Here is a 19,956-nt window from a genome sequence, read left to right on the forward strand (position 1 = left end):
ATGGGTAATTTAGCACGGCCAATCCACCCTAACCTGCACATCCCTGAGCACTATGGGTAATTTTGCACGGCCAATCCACCCTAACCTGCACATCCCTGAGCACTATGGGTAATTTAGCACGGCCAATCCACCCTAACCTGCACCCCTGAGCACTATGGGTAATTTAGCATGGCCAATCCACCCTAACCACCGGGCTGGTGCCAAACCCGTGTCTGCTAGGCCGGGTTATGGCCATCTCCGTCTAATTTGCTCTTCTGCTTTCCTTCTTAGAGGTCAGATTTCAGACCAGCCCCGACTCACATCCGTTCTACGTCTCCTTCGTCTTCGAGCACAAATCGAAAAAATATTGCCTCTACTGCAAACGGACTGCCAATAAACCGCAGTTAGACCTGGTGCCAGAGGTAATATCCCACAGGCTTGACTCGATACCGAGTAACAATGACCACACTATTTCTCCGTGAGTCCCTTTCTGGGCAGATGGAGTTTAATTCAGATCAATGCGAGGTGCTGCATTATGGGAAAGCAAATCTTAGCAGGACTTAATGGTAAGGTCCTGGGGAGTGTTGCTGACAAAGAGACCTTGGAGTGCAGGGTCATAGCTCCTTGAAAGTGGAGTCGCGGGTAGATAGGATAGTGAAGGCAGCGTTTGGTATGCTTTCCTTTCTTGGTCAGGAGGACAGGAGTTGGGAGGTCATGATGCGGCTGTGTCAAGTCGGTTGTCATTAATGGAGATGGAGAGGTCCAGGAAGGGGAGGGAGGTGTCAGAGATGGTCCAGGACATTGGTGAGGCCTCTTTTGGGAATATTGGCGTGCAGTTCTGGTCTCCTTCCTATCGGAAAGATGTTGTGAAACTTGAAAGGGTTCAGAAAAGATTGGCAAGAATGTTGGAGGGTTTGAGCTACAGGGAGAGGCTGAACAGGCCGGGGGCTGTTTTCCCTGGAGCGTCGGAGGCTGAGGGGGGGTGACCTTATAGAGGTTTACAAAATCATGAGGGGGGCATGGATAGGGTAAATAGACAAGGTCTTTTCCCCCTGGGGTGGGGGAGTCCAGAACGAGGGTGAGAGGGGAAAGGGACCCAAGGGGCAACTTTTTCACACAGAGGGTGGTACGTGTGTGTGGAATGAGCTGCCAGAGAAGTGGTGGAGGCTGGTACAATTGCAACATTTAGAGGCATTTGGATGGGTATATGAATAGGAAGGGTTGGAGGGATATGGGCCGGTTGCTGGCAGGTGGGGACTAGTTTGGGTTGGGATATCTGGGGACAGCATGGACGGGTTGGGTCTGTTTCCGTCTCTACGACTCGATGTTGTGTCACCTCCTCTTCAGGAAGGCGTTGAGAACCCCCACAATCCCTTTGGCTCGGTCTTCCCCACCGCCCCCATCAAGCCGGCGCGTTTCCAGTGTGTGCGCGCATCGCCCTCCCCGGTGAGCAACGCGTTCGCCTGCCTCCCTTCTCACCCTCTCCCGCTTGTCCTCCCCAGGGCAACCCTGAGGGACCCAAGATGGCCGCCGGCATCTCCAACCTCTTCAGGATGACGATGGACAGCCAGCGGTACAAATTCCAGTCCTACGCGTGCGATGGCTGGTTTCTCTGCATGACGAAGAACGCTCTCAAACTGAACAGGGGCGCCCAGACCGAAAGCATGCTCTTCGATTTGTTGTCATAGTCGGGGGGGGGGAGGGGAGGGGAGGGGGAAGAACATTTCCCACCCTTTTCACGTCAGGAGAAGGGAGCTTTGTTCGTTTTCCCAGTCGAGGTCCTGACTGATAGTCCAGCCCCGACAACAATGAGCCGTTGCTCGTCGCTCGTCGCTGTTGGTGCAATCGTTTCTTTGAGCGGAGGTGTGGGTCAGGATGATTTAATTTCCCGCCCCACCCCCCTCCAAGGACACAGAGAGTCCGGTTCAGAAAGGTCAGGTCCCGTCAGCTTTTTTCAGTTAGCCATTTCACCAGCACCACCCACCTCCCCAAACCACCCCCTTCCCGGGGTTACTCCAGTGCCATGGGGTCCAGACGAGATCTCTCCTTTCCAGTTCCCCCCGGGGCAAGAGCGATGGCGAAAAGTCATGAGCTGCTCCGCGTTTCCGTCTTCGACGAGTCTCCATTCTTGTCCTCTTTTCGGGGTGGCACAGTGGTTAGCACCGCTGCCTCACAGCACCAGGGACCCGGGTTCGATTCCAGCCTCGGGTGACTGTCTGTGTGGAGTTTGCACATTCTCCCCGTGTCTGTGTGGGTTTCATCCGGGTGCTCCAGTTTCCGCCCACAGTCCAAAGATGTGCAGGTCAGGGTGGATTGGCCGTGCTAAATTACCCATAGTGCTCAGGGGTGTGCAGGTTAGGGTGGATTGGCCATGTTAAATTACCCATAGTGCTCAGAGATGTGCAGGTTAGGGTGGATTGGCCGTGCTAAATTACCGATAGTGCTCAGGGATGTGCAGGTTAGGGTGGATTGGCTAAATTGCCCATCGTGATTCGTCAGGGGTAACTATAAGATCGGGAAATGGGTCTGGGTGGGTTGCTCTTCGGAGGGTCGGTGTGGACTTGTTGGGCCGAAGGGCCTGTTTCCACACTGTAGGGATCTAAAATCTAATCATATGTCTATCCAATGACCATTTCAATGCCTTTAAAGTTGGCGAGTGTTGCAGGCAGTGCGTTCCACGCCCCTACTCTCTCTCTCTCCTGTCTTTCTCTATCTCTCTCTCTCCTGTCTCTCTCTCTCTCTTCTATGTCTCTCTCTCTCTCTCTCTCTCCTGTCTCTCTCTCCTCTCTCTCTCTCCTGTCTCTCTCTCTCTCTCTCTCCTGTCTCTCTCTCTCTCCTGTCTCTGTCTCTCTCTCTCTCTCCTGTCTCTCTCTCTCTCTCTCCTGTCTCTCTCTCCTGTCTCTCTCTCTCTCCTATCTCTCTCTCTTTCCTGTCTCTCTCTTTCTCTCTCCCTCCCCCCCCCATCTCTGTCGAAGGTTGTGAGATTCCGACAGCGTTCGTTCACCTCGATTCTCCTGCACTGAGCCGAGTGCTCCCCCCTTGGGTGGGTGGGGGGGGGTAGAAATCAGGGTCCTCGCTACGATACAGACTGGGAGGTGGGGGAGGGGTGTCACGGATCAAGCAAGGATGACGTCCCCCTGAGACTCTGCCCAGGCAGGCCTTCGGTGGTGCCCACGTCCCACCCACCTCCCCGGGGGGCACCTGTTAAACCCAAAACCCGCGGGCTCCACGCGGGACTCCTGCCCGAGTAGCCTGCGCCAGAACCGTGGGCTCTGCCGCCCCCTTGGGCTGCTGCCTGACCCCCTGTGCCTTTCTCCAGGACTCAGGCCTGACCCGCTAGGCCCGATCAACCCTGGCTGCTTTCTGAAGCAACAAACCTCTCTATTTTTTTTGATTATTAACAATGCTTTTCGATTTCAAATCACTCAGGAAACTGGCTGCAGGCTTTGATGTTTGACTTGGTGAACTAGGCCGCGGTTTTGTAGAACGGGCTGGAGGAGGAGCTAAAGCAAACCATAAAGTGAACGCTGACACATTAATTGACCATCTTCCGCCTCGGATCCCCCTCCAACCACCAGGGACGAACGCAGGTTTCTCCAGTTTCCTCAGTTTCCCCTCTCCCCCACTGACCTTGTTTCAGTTCCCCCACCCTCACCTTCCTAACCTGCAATCTTCTTCCCGACCTCTCCGCCCCCCCCCTCCCTCCCACCTCCCCCACTCCGGCCTATCACCCTCACCTTGACCTCCTTCCACCGATCGTATTCATAGAACATAGAAAAATACAGCGCGGTCCTTCGGCCCTCCGATGTTGCGCTGATCCAAGCCCACCTAACCTACACTAGCCCACTATCCTCCATATGCCTATCCAATGCCCGTTTAAATGCCCATAAAGAGGGAGAGTCCACCACTGCTACTGGCAGGGCATTCCATGAACTCACGACTCGCTGAGTAAAGATCTACCCCTAACATCTGTCCTATACCTACCACCCTTAAATTTAAAGCTATGCCCCCTCGTAATAGCTGACTCCATACGTGGAAAAAGGTTCTCACTGTCAACCCTATCTAAACCCCTAATCATCTTGTACACCTCTATCAAGTCACCCCTAAACCTTCTTTTCTCCAATGAGAACAGCCCCAAGTGCCTCAGCCTTTCCTCATACGATCTTCCTACCATACCAGGCAACATCCTGGTAAACCTCCTCTGCACCCGTTCCAGTGCCTCCACATCCTTCCTATAGTATGGCGGCCAACGCCCCTCCCCCCAAGTCCCGCCTCCCTATCTTTTATCTCAGCCCGCTTGGCACACCCTCCTCATTTCGGGCTCATGCCCAAAACGTCAACTCCCCTGTTCCTTGGATGCTGCCTGACCTGCTGCGCTTTTCCAGCAACACATTTTTCAGCTGAGACCTCCAGCATCTGCAGTCCTCACTTTCTCCCACGTTCATTGACCGTTCAAAGTAACCTTGAACTCCGAGCAGAAGATGAAACAAGAAACTTTTTCCCAGGGGACATCATTAGATTAGCCTGTCCCCAGTCATGTCTCCACAATACACTCATTTCTTGTACTGATTCTTGAAGAACAGGTAAAAATTGCTTAACGGTCAATTGTAAGTGCGCAATTTCACCATGGAGCGCAGTAGCTTTAATCTCTCTGTTGCTGGACAGAGTTGTGTTAGGCCCCCCCTTACTCTATTAAACTGATAACTTTGCTTCCACAGACCGCACTCCCTTGATACCTTCGACAATCTCAAAGTCGGGGGGGTTCCCCTTTGGGATCCACACCTTCACTCACCTTCTCCTCAATTCAGGAGAGAATGTGTTGCTGGAAAAGCGCAGCAGGTCAGGCAGCATCCAAGGAGCAGGAGAATCGACGTTTCGGGCATGAGCCCTTCTTCAGGAATGAGTCCTTCCTGAAGATTAGCTCATGCCCGAAATGTCGATTCTCCTGCTCCTTGGATGCTGCCTGACCTGCTGCGCTTTTCCAGCACCACATTTTCCGCTCTGATCCTCCAGTATCTGCAGACCTCACTTTCTCCTCAATTCAGGAGAGAGAGGACAACACCCAGAATCTGACCCGTGGTGTCGTCGGGAGGTACAGCATGGAAACAGACCGCCAGATCTCCCAACCCAATCTAGTCCCACCTGCCAGCACCCGGCCCATATCCCTCCAAACCCTTCCTATTCATATACCCATCCAAATGCCTCTTAAATGTTGCAATTGTACCAGCCTCCACCACATCCTCTGGCAGCTCATTCCACACACGTACCACCCTCTGTGTGAAAGCGTTGCCCCTTCGGTCTCTTTTATATCTTTCCCCTCTCACCCTAAACCTATGCCCTTCTAGTCTCCCCCACCCCAGGGAAAAGACTTGTTTATTTACCCTATCCATGCCCCCTCATGATTTTATAAACCTCTATAAGGTCATCCCCTCAGCCTCCGACGCTCCAGGGAAAATAGCCCAGCCTGTTCAGCCTCTCCCTGTAGCTCAAACCCTCCAACCCTGGCAACATCCTTGTCAATCTTTTCTGAATCCTTTCAAGTTTCACAACATCTTTCTGATAGGAAGGAGACCAGAATTGCACATAATATTCCAACGGTGGCCTAACCAATGTCCTGTACAGCTGCAACATGACCTCCCAACTCCTGTACTCAATACTCTGACCAATAAAGGAAAGCATACCAAATGCCGCCTTCACTATCCTATCTACCTGCGACTCTACTTTCAAGGAGCTATGAACCTGCACTCCAAGGTCTCTGTTCAGCAACACTCCCTAGGACCTTACCATTAAGTGGATAAGTCCTGCTAAGATTTGCTTTCCAAAATGTAGCACCTCGCATTTATCTGAATTAAACTCCATCTGCCACTTCTCAGCCCATTGGCCCATCTGGTCCAGATCCTGTTGTAATCTGAGGTAACCCTCTTCGCTGTCCACTACACCTCCAATTTTGGTGTCATCTGCAAACTTACTAACTGTACCTCTTATGTTCACATCCAAATCATTTATGTAAATGACGAAAAGTAGAGGGCCCAGCACCGATCCTTGTGGCACTCCACTGGTCACAGGCCTCCAGTCTGAAAAACAACCCTCCACCACCACCCACTGTCTCCTACCTTTGAGCCAGTTCTGTATCCAAATGGCTAGTTCTCCCTGTATTCCCTGACTTTGCTAACCAGTCTCCCATGGGGAACCTTGCCTTACTGAAGTCCATATAGATCACATCTACTGCTCTGCCCTCATCAACCCTCTTTGTTACTTCTTCAAAAAAACTCAATCAGGTTTGTGAGATGTGATTTCCCACGCACGAACGCTTGGGTGGTTTTTCTGAAGAACTGGCTCTGTTACTGCTCTGCTGTGCCATGAATTATCGGCGATTTGCTCCGGATTTTATTTGCTTCTCAATAAAACGAGATCGAAGTTCTGGTTTGCCACGGCCCCCTGCTCTTCTTGGTACTTTATTTAACCCCCTCTCCCAATTGGTGGGGACCTGTTCAATTTGGTGTTGAACCTCGGTCCTTGATTATCCAATGCCGGGCCCTGAAACCCACTGACCCATCTCCCCCTCCGCAAAGTGAAGGGGAGGGGGGTGTGGGGGCAGAGCCGTTTCGCGAAGGGCTCGAGTCTCAGTCAGCCGCGTCCTTCGAGGAAAGCAAAGGGTTGGCGCATTGCGACGCTGCCAAAGGGAACAGCCGAGAGGGCACAGCCTGGAATGCGGAGAGGGGTGGGGTTGGGGGGTGGGGTTGAGAGGGAGTAGGGGACCGCTCGGGGAATCCAATCCACAAAGGAGCTTTCGGGTGAAGTTTGTAGCATGGAACTGTGCAGAGTTAGTCAGGATATATAGGCCGGGTGGTTATAACAAGGCGTTTGGTACGTTTGCCTTCGTTACTCAGTCATGGAAGATAGAGCATTACAGGCCCTTCAGCCCCTCAATGTTGTACCGACCTGCGGAACCAATCTGAAGCCCATCTAACCTACACCTTTCCATTCTCCTCCATATGTCTATCCAATGGCCATTTCAATGCCCTTAAAGTTGGCGAGTCCACTCCTGTCCCACGCCCCCTACTACTCTCTGAGTAAAGATACTACCTCTGACGTCTGTCCTGTATCTATCACCCCCTCAATTTAAAGCTATGTCCCCTCGTGCTAGCCATCACCATCCGAGGGAAAAGGCTCTCACTGTCCACCCTATCGAACCCTCGTATGTCTCTTTCAGTCACCTCTCAACCTCCTTCTCTCTAACGAAAACAGCCTCAAGTCCCTCAGCCTTTCCTCATAAGATCTTCCCTCCCATCCCAGGCAACATCCCGGTAAATCTCCTCTGCACCCTTCCCAAAGCTTCCACATCCTTCCTATAATGCGGTGACCAGAAACTGTACGTAATACTCCAAGTGCGGCCGCACCAGAGTTTTGTACAGCTGCAGCAAGACCTCATAACTCCGAAACTCAGTCCCTCTCCCGATAAAAGCTAACACACCGTATAACGCCTTCTTAACAACCCTGGGTGGCAACTTTCAGGGATCTGTGTACCTGGATACTGAGATCTCTCTGCTCATCTACACTCCCAAGAATTTTAGCCCAGGACTCTGCATTCCTGTTACTCCTTCCAAAGTGAACCACCTCCCACTTTTTCGCATTAAACTCCATTTGCCACCTCTCAGCCCAGCTCTGCAGCTTATCTACGTCCCTCTGTAGACCTACAACATCCTTCAGCAATATGCACAACTCTACTGACCTCAGTGTCGATTTACTCACCCGTCCTTCTACGCCCTCATCCAGGTCATTTATAATAATGACAAATAGCAGTGGACCCAAACAGATCCTTGCGGTACCCCACTAATAACTACCCCATTACTCCTTGGAGTATAGGAGTTGGGATGCTATATTGGGGTTGTACAGGACTTGGGTGAGGCCTCATCTGGATTATTGTGTCCAGTTCTGGTCTCCCTGTTATAGGAAGGATATTATTAATCTGGAGAGGGTCCAGAGGAGATTTACCAGGATGCTGCCGGAAAGCTTGAATCAGAAAGAAAGGCTGGAATGTTCTTTTCACTGGAATGTCGGAGGTTGGGAGGTGACCTTATAGACATTTATAAAATGATGAGGGGCGTAGATCGGGTTAATGGGAGTATTTTTTTCCCCTCGGATAGGGGAATCTCAAGACTAGGGGGCACATTTTTAAGGAGAGAGGTTTAAAATAGGGGTGAGGGGCAACATTTTTTTCACACCGTGTGGAGTCAACGTCCTGAGGAAGTGGGGGATGGCAGCACGATTACAATGTTGAAAAGCTACGTCCGTGAACAGGAAAGGCTTAGAGGGACATGGGTCAGGAGTCAGAGGGTGGGGATCACTTCGCTTGGGAGTGCGGCCCTGGTTGGAGTGAAACGTCTGTTTCCGTGATGTCTCATGAAGGTACAAAGTAAATCGAGCAATTAACTAAGTTAATACCCGGCCTGTTGTGTATAAAGCCTGGAAACTTGCAAGACTTTGGGAGAATTCTGCATTTACTCTCAGAAAAAAAATCACTGACTGTATCTGACTCTCTGGGGCCGTTTGTCGCCATCAACAAGAATACAACATCTTACCTGCTTCTGGGAGTCGTGAGAAATAACATTTGATCGAGAGCCACACGGGGAGAGGCAATGAAAGGGAAGCAGTGGCGGGATTCAGGATTTCACGGGGTGAGTTTGTGAGGCAACAGAAGATCCCATTCGAGAGCAGATCTGTACGGGTAAGCATTCGTCCGAAACGTCGATTCTCCCGCTCCTGGGACGCTGCTGCTTTTCCAGCACCACACTCTCGACTCTCGTCTCCAGCATCTGCAGACTTCACTTCTGCCTGGTCAATGGAAAATCCCTGGGGGAAAACGGATGTGCAGGGAGAGCTGGGTGTTCAGGTCCAGTACACCCTGAAGGTGGCAACGCAGGTCAATAGCGTGGTCAAGAAGGCATAATATGGCATGCTTTCCTTCATCGGATGGGGTATGGAGTACAAGAGTTGGCAGGTCATGTTACAGTTATATAAGACTTTGGGTTCGGCCGCATTTGGAATACCGCGTACAGTTCTGGTCACCACATTACCGAAAGGATGTGGACCCTTTGGAGAGTGTGCAGGGGAGGTTCGCCAGGATGTTGCCTGGTACGGAGGGCACTAGATATGAAGAGAGGTTGAGTAGATTGGGATTATTTTCATTGGAATGACGGAGGTTAAGGGAGGGGGATCTGATTGAGGTCATCATGAGAGGCACAGACAGAATAGATAGCAAGACGCTTTCTCCCAGAGTGAGGGGGACTCAATTGCTAGGGGTCACGAGTTGTCTCTCTGTAACAGCCCTTCATCACTATCCACAACTCCACCAACCTTAGTGTCATCCGCAAATTTGCTAATCCACCCTTCTCCGGGTCATTTATAACAATGACAAACAGCAGTGGACACAAATCAGATCCTTGCGGTACCCGACTAGTAACTACCCCATTACTCCTCGGAGTATAGGAGTTGGGATGCCACACTGGGGTTGTACAGGACTTTGGTGAAGTCTCATCTGGATTATTGTGTCCAGTTCTGGTCTCCCTGTTATAGGAAGGATATTATTCATCTGGAGAGGGTTCAGAGGAGATTTTAGATTAGATTACTTACAGTGTGGAAACAGGCCCTTCGGCCCAACAATTCCACACCGACCCGCCGAAGCGCAACCCACCCATACGCCTACATTTACCCCTTACCTAACACTATGGGTAATTTAGCATGGCCAATCCACCCTAACTTGCACATCCCTGGGCACTATGGGTAATTTAGCATGGCCAATCCACCCTAACCTGCACATCCCTGAGCACTATGGGTAATTTAGCATGGCCAATTCATCCTAACCTGCACATCTTTGGACTGTGGGAGGAAACCGGAGCACCCGGAGGAAACCCACACAGACAACATGCAAACTCCACACAGTCAGTGGCCCGAGGCGGGAATTGAACCCGGGTCTCAGGCGCTGTGAGGCAGCGGTGCTAACCACTGTGCCACCGTGCCGCCCGCAAACCAGGACGTTGCCGGGCTGGGAACAGGAGGCTGGCATTCAAAAGAAAAGTTGGTAAAGGCTTGGGATGGTTTTCGCTGGTTGAGAGGCGACTGGTTCGAAATTTGTCAAATGATGACAGAGTTAACGGGAGTTGTCTTTTCCTGAAGATGGAGGATTTGAAGACGGGTGGTAAGAGGAGAGAGATTTAAGAAAGATCTAAGAGGTGATTTATTTACACTGGGGACTGTGCATGAGTGGAATGAACTTCCAGAGCGCGTGGTGAATGTGCGAACTATCACAACATTGAAAAAACATCTGGATAGGTACACAAACAGAAACGACATAGGTAAGGAGCAGGCAGCTGGAACTAGCTTAGTTTAAGATTATATGAGCTGGTTGAGGATTCTCTAAAGGTAAACATGCAGGTTGAGTCCGTGATTAAGAAAGCGAATGCAATGTTGTCACTTATCTCAAGAGGGTTGGAATATAAAAGCACCGTTGTGCTACTGAGACTTTATAAAGCTCTGGTTAGGCCCCATTTGGAGTACTGTGTCCAGTTTTGGTCCCCACACCTCAGGAAGGACATACTGGCACTGGAACGTGTCCAGCGGGGATTCACACGGATGATCCCTGGAATGGTTGATCTAACATACGAGGAACGGCTGAGGATCCTGGGATTGTATTCATTGGAGTTTAGAAGATTGAGGGGAGACTTAATAGAAACTTACAAGGTAATACAGGGCTTGGAAAGGGTGGACGCTAGGAAATTGTTTCCGTTAGGCGAGGAGACTAGGACCCGTGGACACAGCCTTAAATTAGTGGGGGTCAATTCAGAACAGAAATGCGGAGACATTTCTTCAGCGAGAGAGCGGTGGGCCTGTGGAATTCATTGCCGCAGAGTGCAGTGGAGGCCGGGACGCTAAATGTCTTCAAGGCAGAGATTGATAGATTCTTGATGTCTCGAGGAATTAAGGGCTACGGGGAGAATGCGGGTAAGTGGAGTTGAAATGCCCATCAGCCATGATAGAATGGCGGAGTGGACTCAATGGGCTGAATGGCCTTACTTCCACTCCTAGGTCTTATGGACCAGAGGATTTTCTTTTGGAATGGATGACGCTTAAAAGCAACGGGAGCTACCTCTTGCTCGGTTGTCACACGTCCTAGATTATCGCCGTGACGACAGACTCATCGAATCTGTTCCCACTGAGCATGGGAACTTGAATTGAATTGATTGTCCCATGTGCCGTGACACAGTGAAAAGCTTTGTTTTGCCAGCAATACAGGCCGATCGCGGAGTTAAGGAGCGTAGATAAGTAAATAATAGGTAAACAGCAGCAAAAATGAAAAAAACAGGGACAGGCGAATGTTAAGAGTTTGGGAGTCCACCTATTTCCTCAAACCTCCCCCCCACCCCACCCCGAGCCCCTCTCTCAACCTCCTGCCTCCAGACCCTGTTCCCGCTCTGTCAACTTGCAGCCCCCACTCCAACCTTGACTCTCTTCATCGCTCAACTGCTCCAAAGCTCAAGGATGAGGGCATTTTATTGACGGAAGTAATCAGGGTCCACCTCTTGCTATCTTAACGTAACGGTTTGCTTCTCCGTCCATCAGCTTTGCTTCGAGAGTTGACAGCTAGCTCACTGCAAAGAGAAACCTAGTGGAATTACTCTAAATATGAAACATTTGACCAAATTAGCAGCCAACAGTGTCCTCTGGTGGTCACTGACTAATATTACATGTACGCCAGAATTGGCCACCGCCATTTTTTATCTGGGGCCTAAATTGACATCTCGCTTTTTGAGCGGCTAATTCAACAGGAGAATGTTCCTCAAACTCACAGTAACTTCAGAAGACAAAACTCGACTCATATTTCGGGCTCCGGTAAACTTCATCCTTCTTTTTGTTTTCAATTCCACGTGATAGGGAATTTAATCTAATCTAATCTGACCTCATTTTTTTTAGATTAGATTAGATTACTTACAGTGTGGAAACAGACCCTTCAGCCCAACAAGTCCACACCGACCCACCCATACCCCTACATTTACCCTTACCTAACACTACGGGTAATTTAGCATGGCCAATTCACCCTAACCCACACATCTTTGGACTGTGGGAGGAAACCGGAGCACCCGGAGGAAACCCACGCAGACACGGGGAGAACGTGCAAACTCCACACAGTCAGTCACCTGAGGCGGGAATTGAACCCGGGTCTCAGGCGCAGTGAGGCAGCAGTGCTAACCACTGTGCCACCGTGCCGCCCACTAAACGCCCGTCGGTGTTTATCGACAACCACCTCCCCAACTCTGCTCGGAAGAAACCAGCCCCGGGCACATCCAGCCTCGCTCCCTCGCAAAATGGCCCCCGTTCCCAGGCAAGTCTCTTCTGCAGCCCTGGAGACCAGAGCCAAACCAAAGGCCCCCCACACAGCTCCAACAGCAACCTCCCAGGCACCTATAACCTGCGCATGACTGATAAAGGCAAGTGTGCTCGATGCTATCCCTCTTAACTTGTCCTGCTGCCTTCAGGGACCTGTGAATTCGATTAGATTCCCTAATGTATGGAATCTCCAGTCCACACTGACCCTCCGAAGAGCAATTCACCTCCCTCTGACTAATACACTATGGGACAATTTGGCACAGCCAATCCACCCTAACCTGCACATCCCTGAGCACTATGGGTAATTTAGCATGGCCAATCCGCCTTAACCTGCACATCCCTGAGCACTATGAGTAATTTAGCGTGGCCAATCCACCCTAACCTGCACATCCCTGAGCACTATGGGTAATTTAGCATGGCCAATCCACCCTAACCTGCACATCCCTGAGCACTATGGGTAATTTAGCATGGCCAATCCACCCTAACCTGCACATCCCTGAGCACTATGGGTAATTTAGCATGGCCAATCCACCCTAACCTGCACATTCCTGAGCACTATGGATAACTTAGAACGGCCAATTCACCCTAACCTGCACATCCCTGAGCACTATGGGTAAGTTAGCATGGCCAATCCACCCTAACCTGCACATCCCTGAGCACTATGGGTAATTAGCACGGCCAATCCACCCTAATCTGCACATCCCTGAGCACTATGGGTAATTTAGCATGGCCAATCCACCCTAACCTGCACATCCCTGAGCACTATGGGTAATTTAGCATGGCCAATCCACCCTAACCTGCACATCCCTGAGTTTGCGCAGCGTTTGTTCAGGCTTTGAGCTTCGCTGAGCCCTTCGGGAGTCGAGAGCCTCGTTTCACGTCCGTTTCAGTAACGTTTTTCACAAAGTCCTTAAAGGTGAGAGGGTTGGGCACCTGGTGGTTCAGTGGGGTGCAATGCCAGGTTGTGGCAGAAGTGGGTACCGCGTATCGGAGTCAAGATTCGAGTGGCGCTGGGAGGGCTTTTGCCTGAAACCGTCGGTTTTCCCTGCTCCTCGGGCGCTGCCTGACCCACTGCCAGGTGGATGAGCTGCCAGGTGGGTGGATGCTTAGGGTACCAGGGAACAGGGACTGAGTTTCCAGAGTGTGTCAGGGTGTGTAGGAGATATTGAAGCGGAAGCATTACTCCATGTTCTATTTTTTAAAAGTTACCAGGAGACACAGAAAATCCTTCACGAAATTAAACCTTAACCTTGTGAAATCAAAGCTGTGACAGCCGGAGAAAGGTCTTCCCTGACTGCCCAGAATGTCTGCTGCTTTTGTACAATTTGTTGGTCCAGTGCTTATCTGGTGGGATTAGCACGGCCAATCATTTGCTTGGTCTCTCTGAACGAATCATCGTCTGCCACACGGGCTCCCTTAACCTGTCACATTACAACGCGGCACAGCGGTCAGCACTGCTGCCACACCGCGCCAGGGACTCAGGTTCGATTCCAGCCTCAGACGACTGTCTGTGTGGAGTTTGCACATTCTCCCCGTGTCTGCGTGGGTTTCCTCCGGGTGCTCCGGTTTCCTCCCACAGTCCAAAGATGTGCAGGTTAGGGTGGATTGGCCGTGCTAAATTACCCATAGTGCCCAAGGATGTGCAGGTTAGGATGGATTGGACATGCTAAATTACCCATAGTGTTCAGGGATGTGCAGGTTAGGTGATTTGGCCATGCTAAATTACCCATAGTGTTCAGGGATGTACAGGTTAGGGTGGATTGGCCATGCTAAATTACCCATAGTGCTCAGGGATGTGCAGATTAGGGTGGATTGGCCGTGCTAAATTACCCATAGTGCTCAGGGATGTGCAGGTTAGGGTGGATTGGCCATGCTAAATTACCCATAGTGTTCAGGGATGTGTGGGTTAGAGTGGATTGACCATGCTAAATTACCCATAGTGCTGAGGGATGTGCAGGTTCGGGTGGATTGGCCGTGCTAAATTACCCATAGTGCTCAGGGATGTGTAGGTTAGGGTGGGTTGGCCGTGCTAAATTACCCAGAGAGCTCAGGGACGTGTAGGTGAAATGCATTAGCCAGAGTAATAAAGTAGGGGAACGCGTCTGAGTGGGTGTGGACTTGTTGGGCTGAAGGGCCTGTTTCCACACTGTGGGACATTCTCTGATCCTGATTATAAAACAAACTCACCTAATGTTAGATATTGTTACCTGGAAATATTATATTTTACGGAAAAGTAGAATGGAAATTGAAAGTTTGGACTGCTGCATCAAAATAAAGGAACATCATGACTTCCTGAAGCACTGCTTAAAATTATTATTCATAAAATTCTTTTGATATCTATACAATTGATGCTATACGTATACATTGCATTTCTTTACATACAGAGATCGGAATTAATCATTCATATATACAGGCCAGTACGTTTACCATCCATATCTTTAGCTGAGGCATCAGCAGAGCCCACTTACTGCGTGGGCCCCTGTTCTTAGGCAGGCAGATGTTACACGGTGGTCTTTCCCCACCGCGCCTTGGCGGCAGCTGCCCCAAGCTTCAGTGCGTCCCTCAACACGTAGTCCTGGACCTTGGAATGTGCCACTCTGCAACACTCAGTCCTTCAGCTGGAAGATCAACAGGTCTCGGACCGCCCAGAGAGCGTCCTTCACCGAGTTGATGGTCCTCCTGGCCCGGTTGATGTTCGTCTTGGTGTGCATCCCGGGGAATAGGCCGTAGAGCACGGAGTCCCGGCGCTGCTTGGGACGAACCTCGACAAACCCCATTGCGTTCCTCTCCAGACTTCCTCTGCACATTCCAGAAGGAGGTGTGTGACTGTCTCTTTCCCCCTCCCCCACCCGCAGCCGCTTCGAGGGCAGCGTGCGGTGCGCCAGTAGATTGTGTGGTTTCGAGAGCCATCCTGGTACTGGGTGCTTTTGGGCTCAGGTGAGGAACTGCCTACCGACAAGCTTTCTGACCAGCGTTTTGGTTGCGGTGAGGTTGCCAAACGGAGGGAACTCAGATTCAGTCATGTCAACCACCTTATTCTGGGAGTGGAACGGGAATAAGGTTCAGAGACAAGAAAAAGAGGAAAACTAACTCCAACCGAGCAGCTATTGGGTCGCATCTAATGTAATCCCCCACTGGGGATAATAAGAGTATTGAAAACCCCCTCGTGTGATTGGTGCTGTCTTGTAACATAAACAATCAACCACTTGAATTCTCAAGCCTGTTCACGCACACTTTTCGCCCCACCTTGTTCCTGAAGAGTTTATCCACCTCCACCTTAAATATATTCCAGAGCCCAGCTCCCACCATGTCAAAGCTCTGAGGATTCATGACCCTCAATAAGAATTTTTAAATACCTCTTACAAATGGGTGACCCAGGTTTTAAACAGATACCTGTTTCGTCCCACAAACGAAGACATCTGCTCATCAGAGTCAAAAAACATGGAAGTGGACCTTGCCGTAATCCCCAAACTCAACTGGTCCGACCTGCTGGCGTTTGGCCAACCCTCCAAACATTTCTTCTTCACATACGTATTCAAATTTCTTTTAAATGTTGTCACTGTACCCACATGCACCACTTTCTCAGGAAGCTCATTCCACACACAAGCCGCTCTGCGTAAGACAATTTGTGCCCCTCGTGCCCTTTTTTTCAAATTTTCCTCCTCTCACCTTAAAAATACACCCCTCGTCATGAAAGCCCTCACCCTCGGAAAAAGACACCTTATCGATGGCCCTCATGACTTCATAAACCTCGAGGAAGATCACTCCCCTCACCTCCTACGCTCCAATGAAAAAAGTCCCAGACTTCCTTTGTAACTCAAAGCTCTCAAATCCGGTGACATCCTGGTAGGTCTTTCCTGGACTCTCTCCAGCTTAATGATAATGGAGCGACGGGAATTGGACGCAGTTTTCCAGACGTGGCCTCGCCAATGTCCTGTGCAACCCCAATATGACGTCCCGACTCCTGTACTCAAAAGGACTGAGCGATGAAGGCTGTCATAAAATGAATTCTAAAATATTTTCTATCAAAGGTGTTGGCTGGACCCAGACACTTCAGCGGGCAGTATACATTACTCATGTGTATTCTCTCCCCCATCCACCTTAAACTAATCAGCTAGGTTGTGAGTGCATTGTGCTGGCATTCTGGTGGTTCCAGACAGTATGTGTGTCTCTCTCCCTCCATATTGTGGTTTGGCAGCCATCTTGCGTGTCAAGTGGCCAATGATGGCTCAGCGGCCATCTTGTGTGTCTGTGTGCCTTGTGTCACCCTGCCCCGTGCCATTTCCCACTTCACGAGCTTGCCTGATTACTTGCTGCAAGGAACAGAACTCACTCACAAATCAATCAGCCCGAGACAAAGCCATGGAAACAAAAACAATTTAGTACAATCTTGCAAGGACCGGACGCCTCTGCAATCAAGCAGAAATGCGCACGAAAACAGAGCCTGTTAGCATTCTTATTTAATTTACAAGTTGTGGAATCACGCCTTCCTTTTCCCATCCTGTCATAAGCCGATTACCTCACTTGTTAGTCCTTTTCTTATCTGGCCATCCTGCTGTCCTTGTCTGCATTCTTTGTTGCTTGTTTTTTTACAGCTTGTTCTTTTATCCAGTTTCTCTTATCATACTATAAGTTTTATTGTGAAATGCCCCTGCTGCTCCTTTTTGTGGTCAACTACAACACTTTATAGTTAATTCCTAGCTTAAAACTATTTTCCTTAAAAGACCTTCTATATTCATTAAAGTCTACGTCTTAAGTAAGCTACATGCTACAAGAATTAACACCCCACCCCTCCCCCCACCAGCAAAAACAACATTTCTAATCTCCCACACTTGCTGTTCCTGTGGACTGAACTTGTATGATTTGTGCACAAGGATATCCGGATCCCTCTGCATCTCAGAGCTCTGCGACTTCTCACCATCCCGATCAAATGCAGCCTCTTCCTTCGCTGTGCCAGAAGGAGCAGTTCCACCTTTTCCCAAAATATCGCCTGTGTTTGTCAGATTTTTGCTCGCTCACCTCATCGCTCTGCCCTCTTCACATCTTCCTTGCTGATGTATCTTTGTGTCGTCCACCAATTTAGTCCTTTCAGCCGAGTCTTTTGCGATAAATTGTAAATAATGCAGCGTTCCATGCGGCAAAACACTCAAAATGTTGGCAATCCGAAAAACAACCCAATCCTGTCAATTCTTGTTTCGGTATGATTCTATTCATTCCTTTCTTCACCTTAGTCACTCCTTACAACGTAGAGTGTTACAGGTACAAGGTAAAATATTTGTACTAAGTGTTTCCTTATGTAAAACATGCAGACACTCCTTAAGCTAATCCTGCAGCTGTCTTGATTACACATACACCAAGGTTATTATAGTATTTAACAAGAGGAAACAGGAAAAAGTAATGGGTATTAAAGCAAACAGGGTGGGAATCCTGGACTCACTTGAATAGTCTTTGAGGTGCACTGACAAAATGGAAAGAAGCTGAAATGACGACCGAGTATCAGGCAGCCGCGTCAAGGGGTTAAAATATTCAGAATATCACAATATACACTAAGTTCTTGGCTTTACTAATTGGGGAGTAGAGTACAAGGAGGTGATTTGAAGTTAGATTAGGCACTGGTTAAACCTCAACAGGAATGCTGTGTACCATAGGAAAGATGTGAATATATTTGAAAGAATGCACGGTGGCTCAGTGGTTAGCACTGCTGCCTCACAGCTCCAGGGACACCGGGTTCGATTCCTGCCTCGGGCAACAGTGTGAAGTTTGCATGTTCAACCTGCGTCTGTGCTGGTTTCCTCCCACAATCCAAACATGCAAAGGTTAGGCTGTGTTAAGTTGTCCGCACCATTCAGGGATGTATAGGTTAGGCGCATGAGTTGGTAGGGGGGAATGGGTCTAGATGGGATACTCTTCGGAGGGTCAGTGTGGACTGGTTGGGCCGAAGGGCTTGCTTACACGCTGTAGGGATTCTAATTCTAATTCAGAAGCGCAGAAACGGTTTGCTAGCACGGCCCCAGGAGTGAGGTGCTTCAGTGACGAGTACAAATCAAAGAGATCGGGACTGTTCTCCTTGGACAGAAGGCGGCTGAGAGGGAGACCTGATGGAGACTCACAAAATCTTGAGTGGGCTGGACAGAGCAGATCGGAAGAAATTGTTCCCTGCTCGCAAAAGGATTAGGAATCAGATTTTAAAAGAATCTGCCAAGGAACCAAGCCTGTGGTTCTGTCACATGTTATCGAGATGTGTGTAGGACATGATCATGTCTTTACTCAGAGTGTAGTCAGGGTATGGAATGCTTTGCCTGCAACGGTAGTAGATTCACCAAGTTTAAGTCGTCATTGGACAGACATATGGACATACATGGAATAGTGAGGGAGGGGTGGGCTTCAGATTAGTATGACAGGGCAGCGCAACATCAAGGGCCGAAGGGCTTGTAATGTTCTATGTCAAGCTATTATTTTATGAGGAAGGAGTTTGACTTAAAGTTATGACTAACTTGGAAAATGTCAACAATGTCCAGCTGATTTGACTTGACTTCCTTACAAGGGCAAGGTGACCTGCTCACAGCAACTGCGTGCCCATTATGTGTGAGCGGTGTTTAGTAGCAGCCTCCCTGGCCACTGTTCCTTTTAGCTTTCTTTGTTCTGGACGAGCCAGGAGAACAAGGAGAGGAACCCCTTTACAGACGCAAACTATCAAGGGAAGCTGTCACTTGAGATCTTCCGGCTTGGGCAGATGAATAGACAGACAACTTGTCATTCCAGACGGACAGAAGCTTCAAACTGTTTCAGTGCAGAGAGAGAGAGAGAGAGCTGGGTAGTATTGAGTCATAGAGATGTACAGCATGGAAACAGACCCTTCGGCCCAACTTGTCCATGCTGACCCAGATATCCCAACCCAATCTAGTCCCACCTGCCAGAGCCCGGCCCATATCCCTCCAAACCCTTCCTATTCGTATACCCATCCAGATGCCTCTTAAATGCTGTCATTGTACCAGCCTCCACCTCTTCCTCTGGCAGCTCATTCCATACACGTACCACAGTGTGTGTGAAAAAGTTGCCCCTTGGGTCCCTTTCCCCTTCTCGCCCTCTAGTTCTGGACTCCCCCCACCCCAGAGAAAAGACTTTGTCTATTTACCCTATCCATGCCCCCTCATGATTTTATAAACCTCTATAAGGTCACCCCTCAGCCTCCGACGCTCCAGGGAAAACAGCCCCAGCCTGTTCAGCCTCTCCCTGTAGCTCAAACCCTCCAACATCCTTGTCAATCTTTTCTGAATCCTTTCAAGTTTCACAACACCCTTCCGATAGGAAGACTAGAATTGCACGCAATATTTCAACAGTGGCTTACCCAGCCGCAACATGACCTCCCAACTCCTGTACTGCAGAGGGTGAGAGGGAGGCGACGGTAGGGAACCAGGCGATGTGGGAGTGGGGATGGAGGAGGGGGCGATGGGGTACAGAAAGTGGTGGAAGAGTAGACGATAATGGGGGGAGACAGCAATGGGGGGGGAGACAGCGATGGGGGGAGAGACAGCGATGGGGGGAGGGAGACAGCGATGGGGGGGGAGGGAGACAGCGATGGGGGGAGAGGGA

At 49.9% G+C, this 19,956-nt stretch overlaps 1 long non-coding RNA gene across 1 annotated transcript; it reads right to left on the bottom strand.

Moving 5' to 3' along the window:
- Positions 1 to 14,661: 14,661 nt before the first annotated feature.
- LOC132809350 (uncharacterized) lies at positions 14,662 to 17,671 on the bottom strand. The gene is made up of 2 exons (XR_009642269.1): positions 17,383 to 17,671; positions 14,662 to 15,401 (listed from the first exon to the last, which is right to left on the bottom strand). It is a non-coding gene; the product is annotated as an uncharacterized LOC132809350 (long non-coding RNA).
- Positions 17,672 to 19,956: the final 2,285 nt, after the last annotated feature.

The sequence above is a fragment of the Hemiscyllium ocellatum genome, unplaced genomic scaffold (assembly GCF_020745735.1).
Source record: "Hemiscyllium ocellatum isolate sHemOce1 unplaced genomic scaffold, sHemOce1.pat.X.cur. scaffold_1090_pat_ctg1, whole genome shotgun sequence".
Taxonomy (NCBI): Eukaryota; Metazoa; Chordata; class Chondrichthyes; order Orectolobiformes; family Hemiscylliidae; genus Hemiscyllium; species Hemiscyllium ocellatum.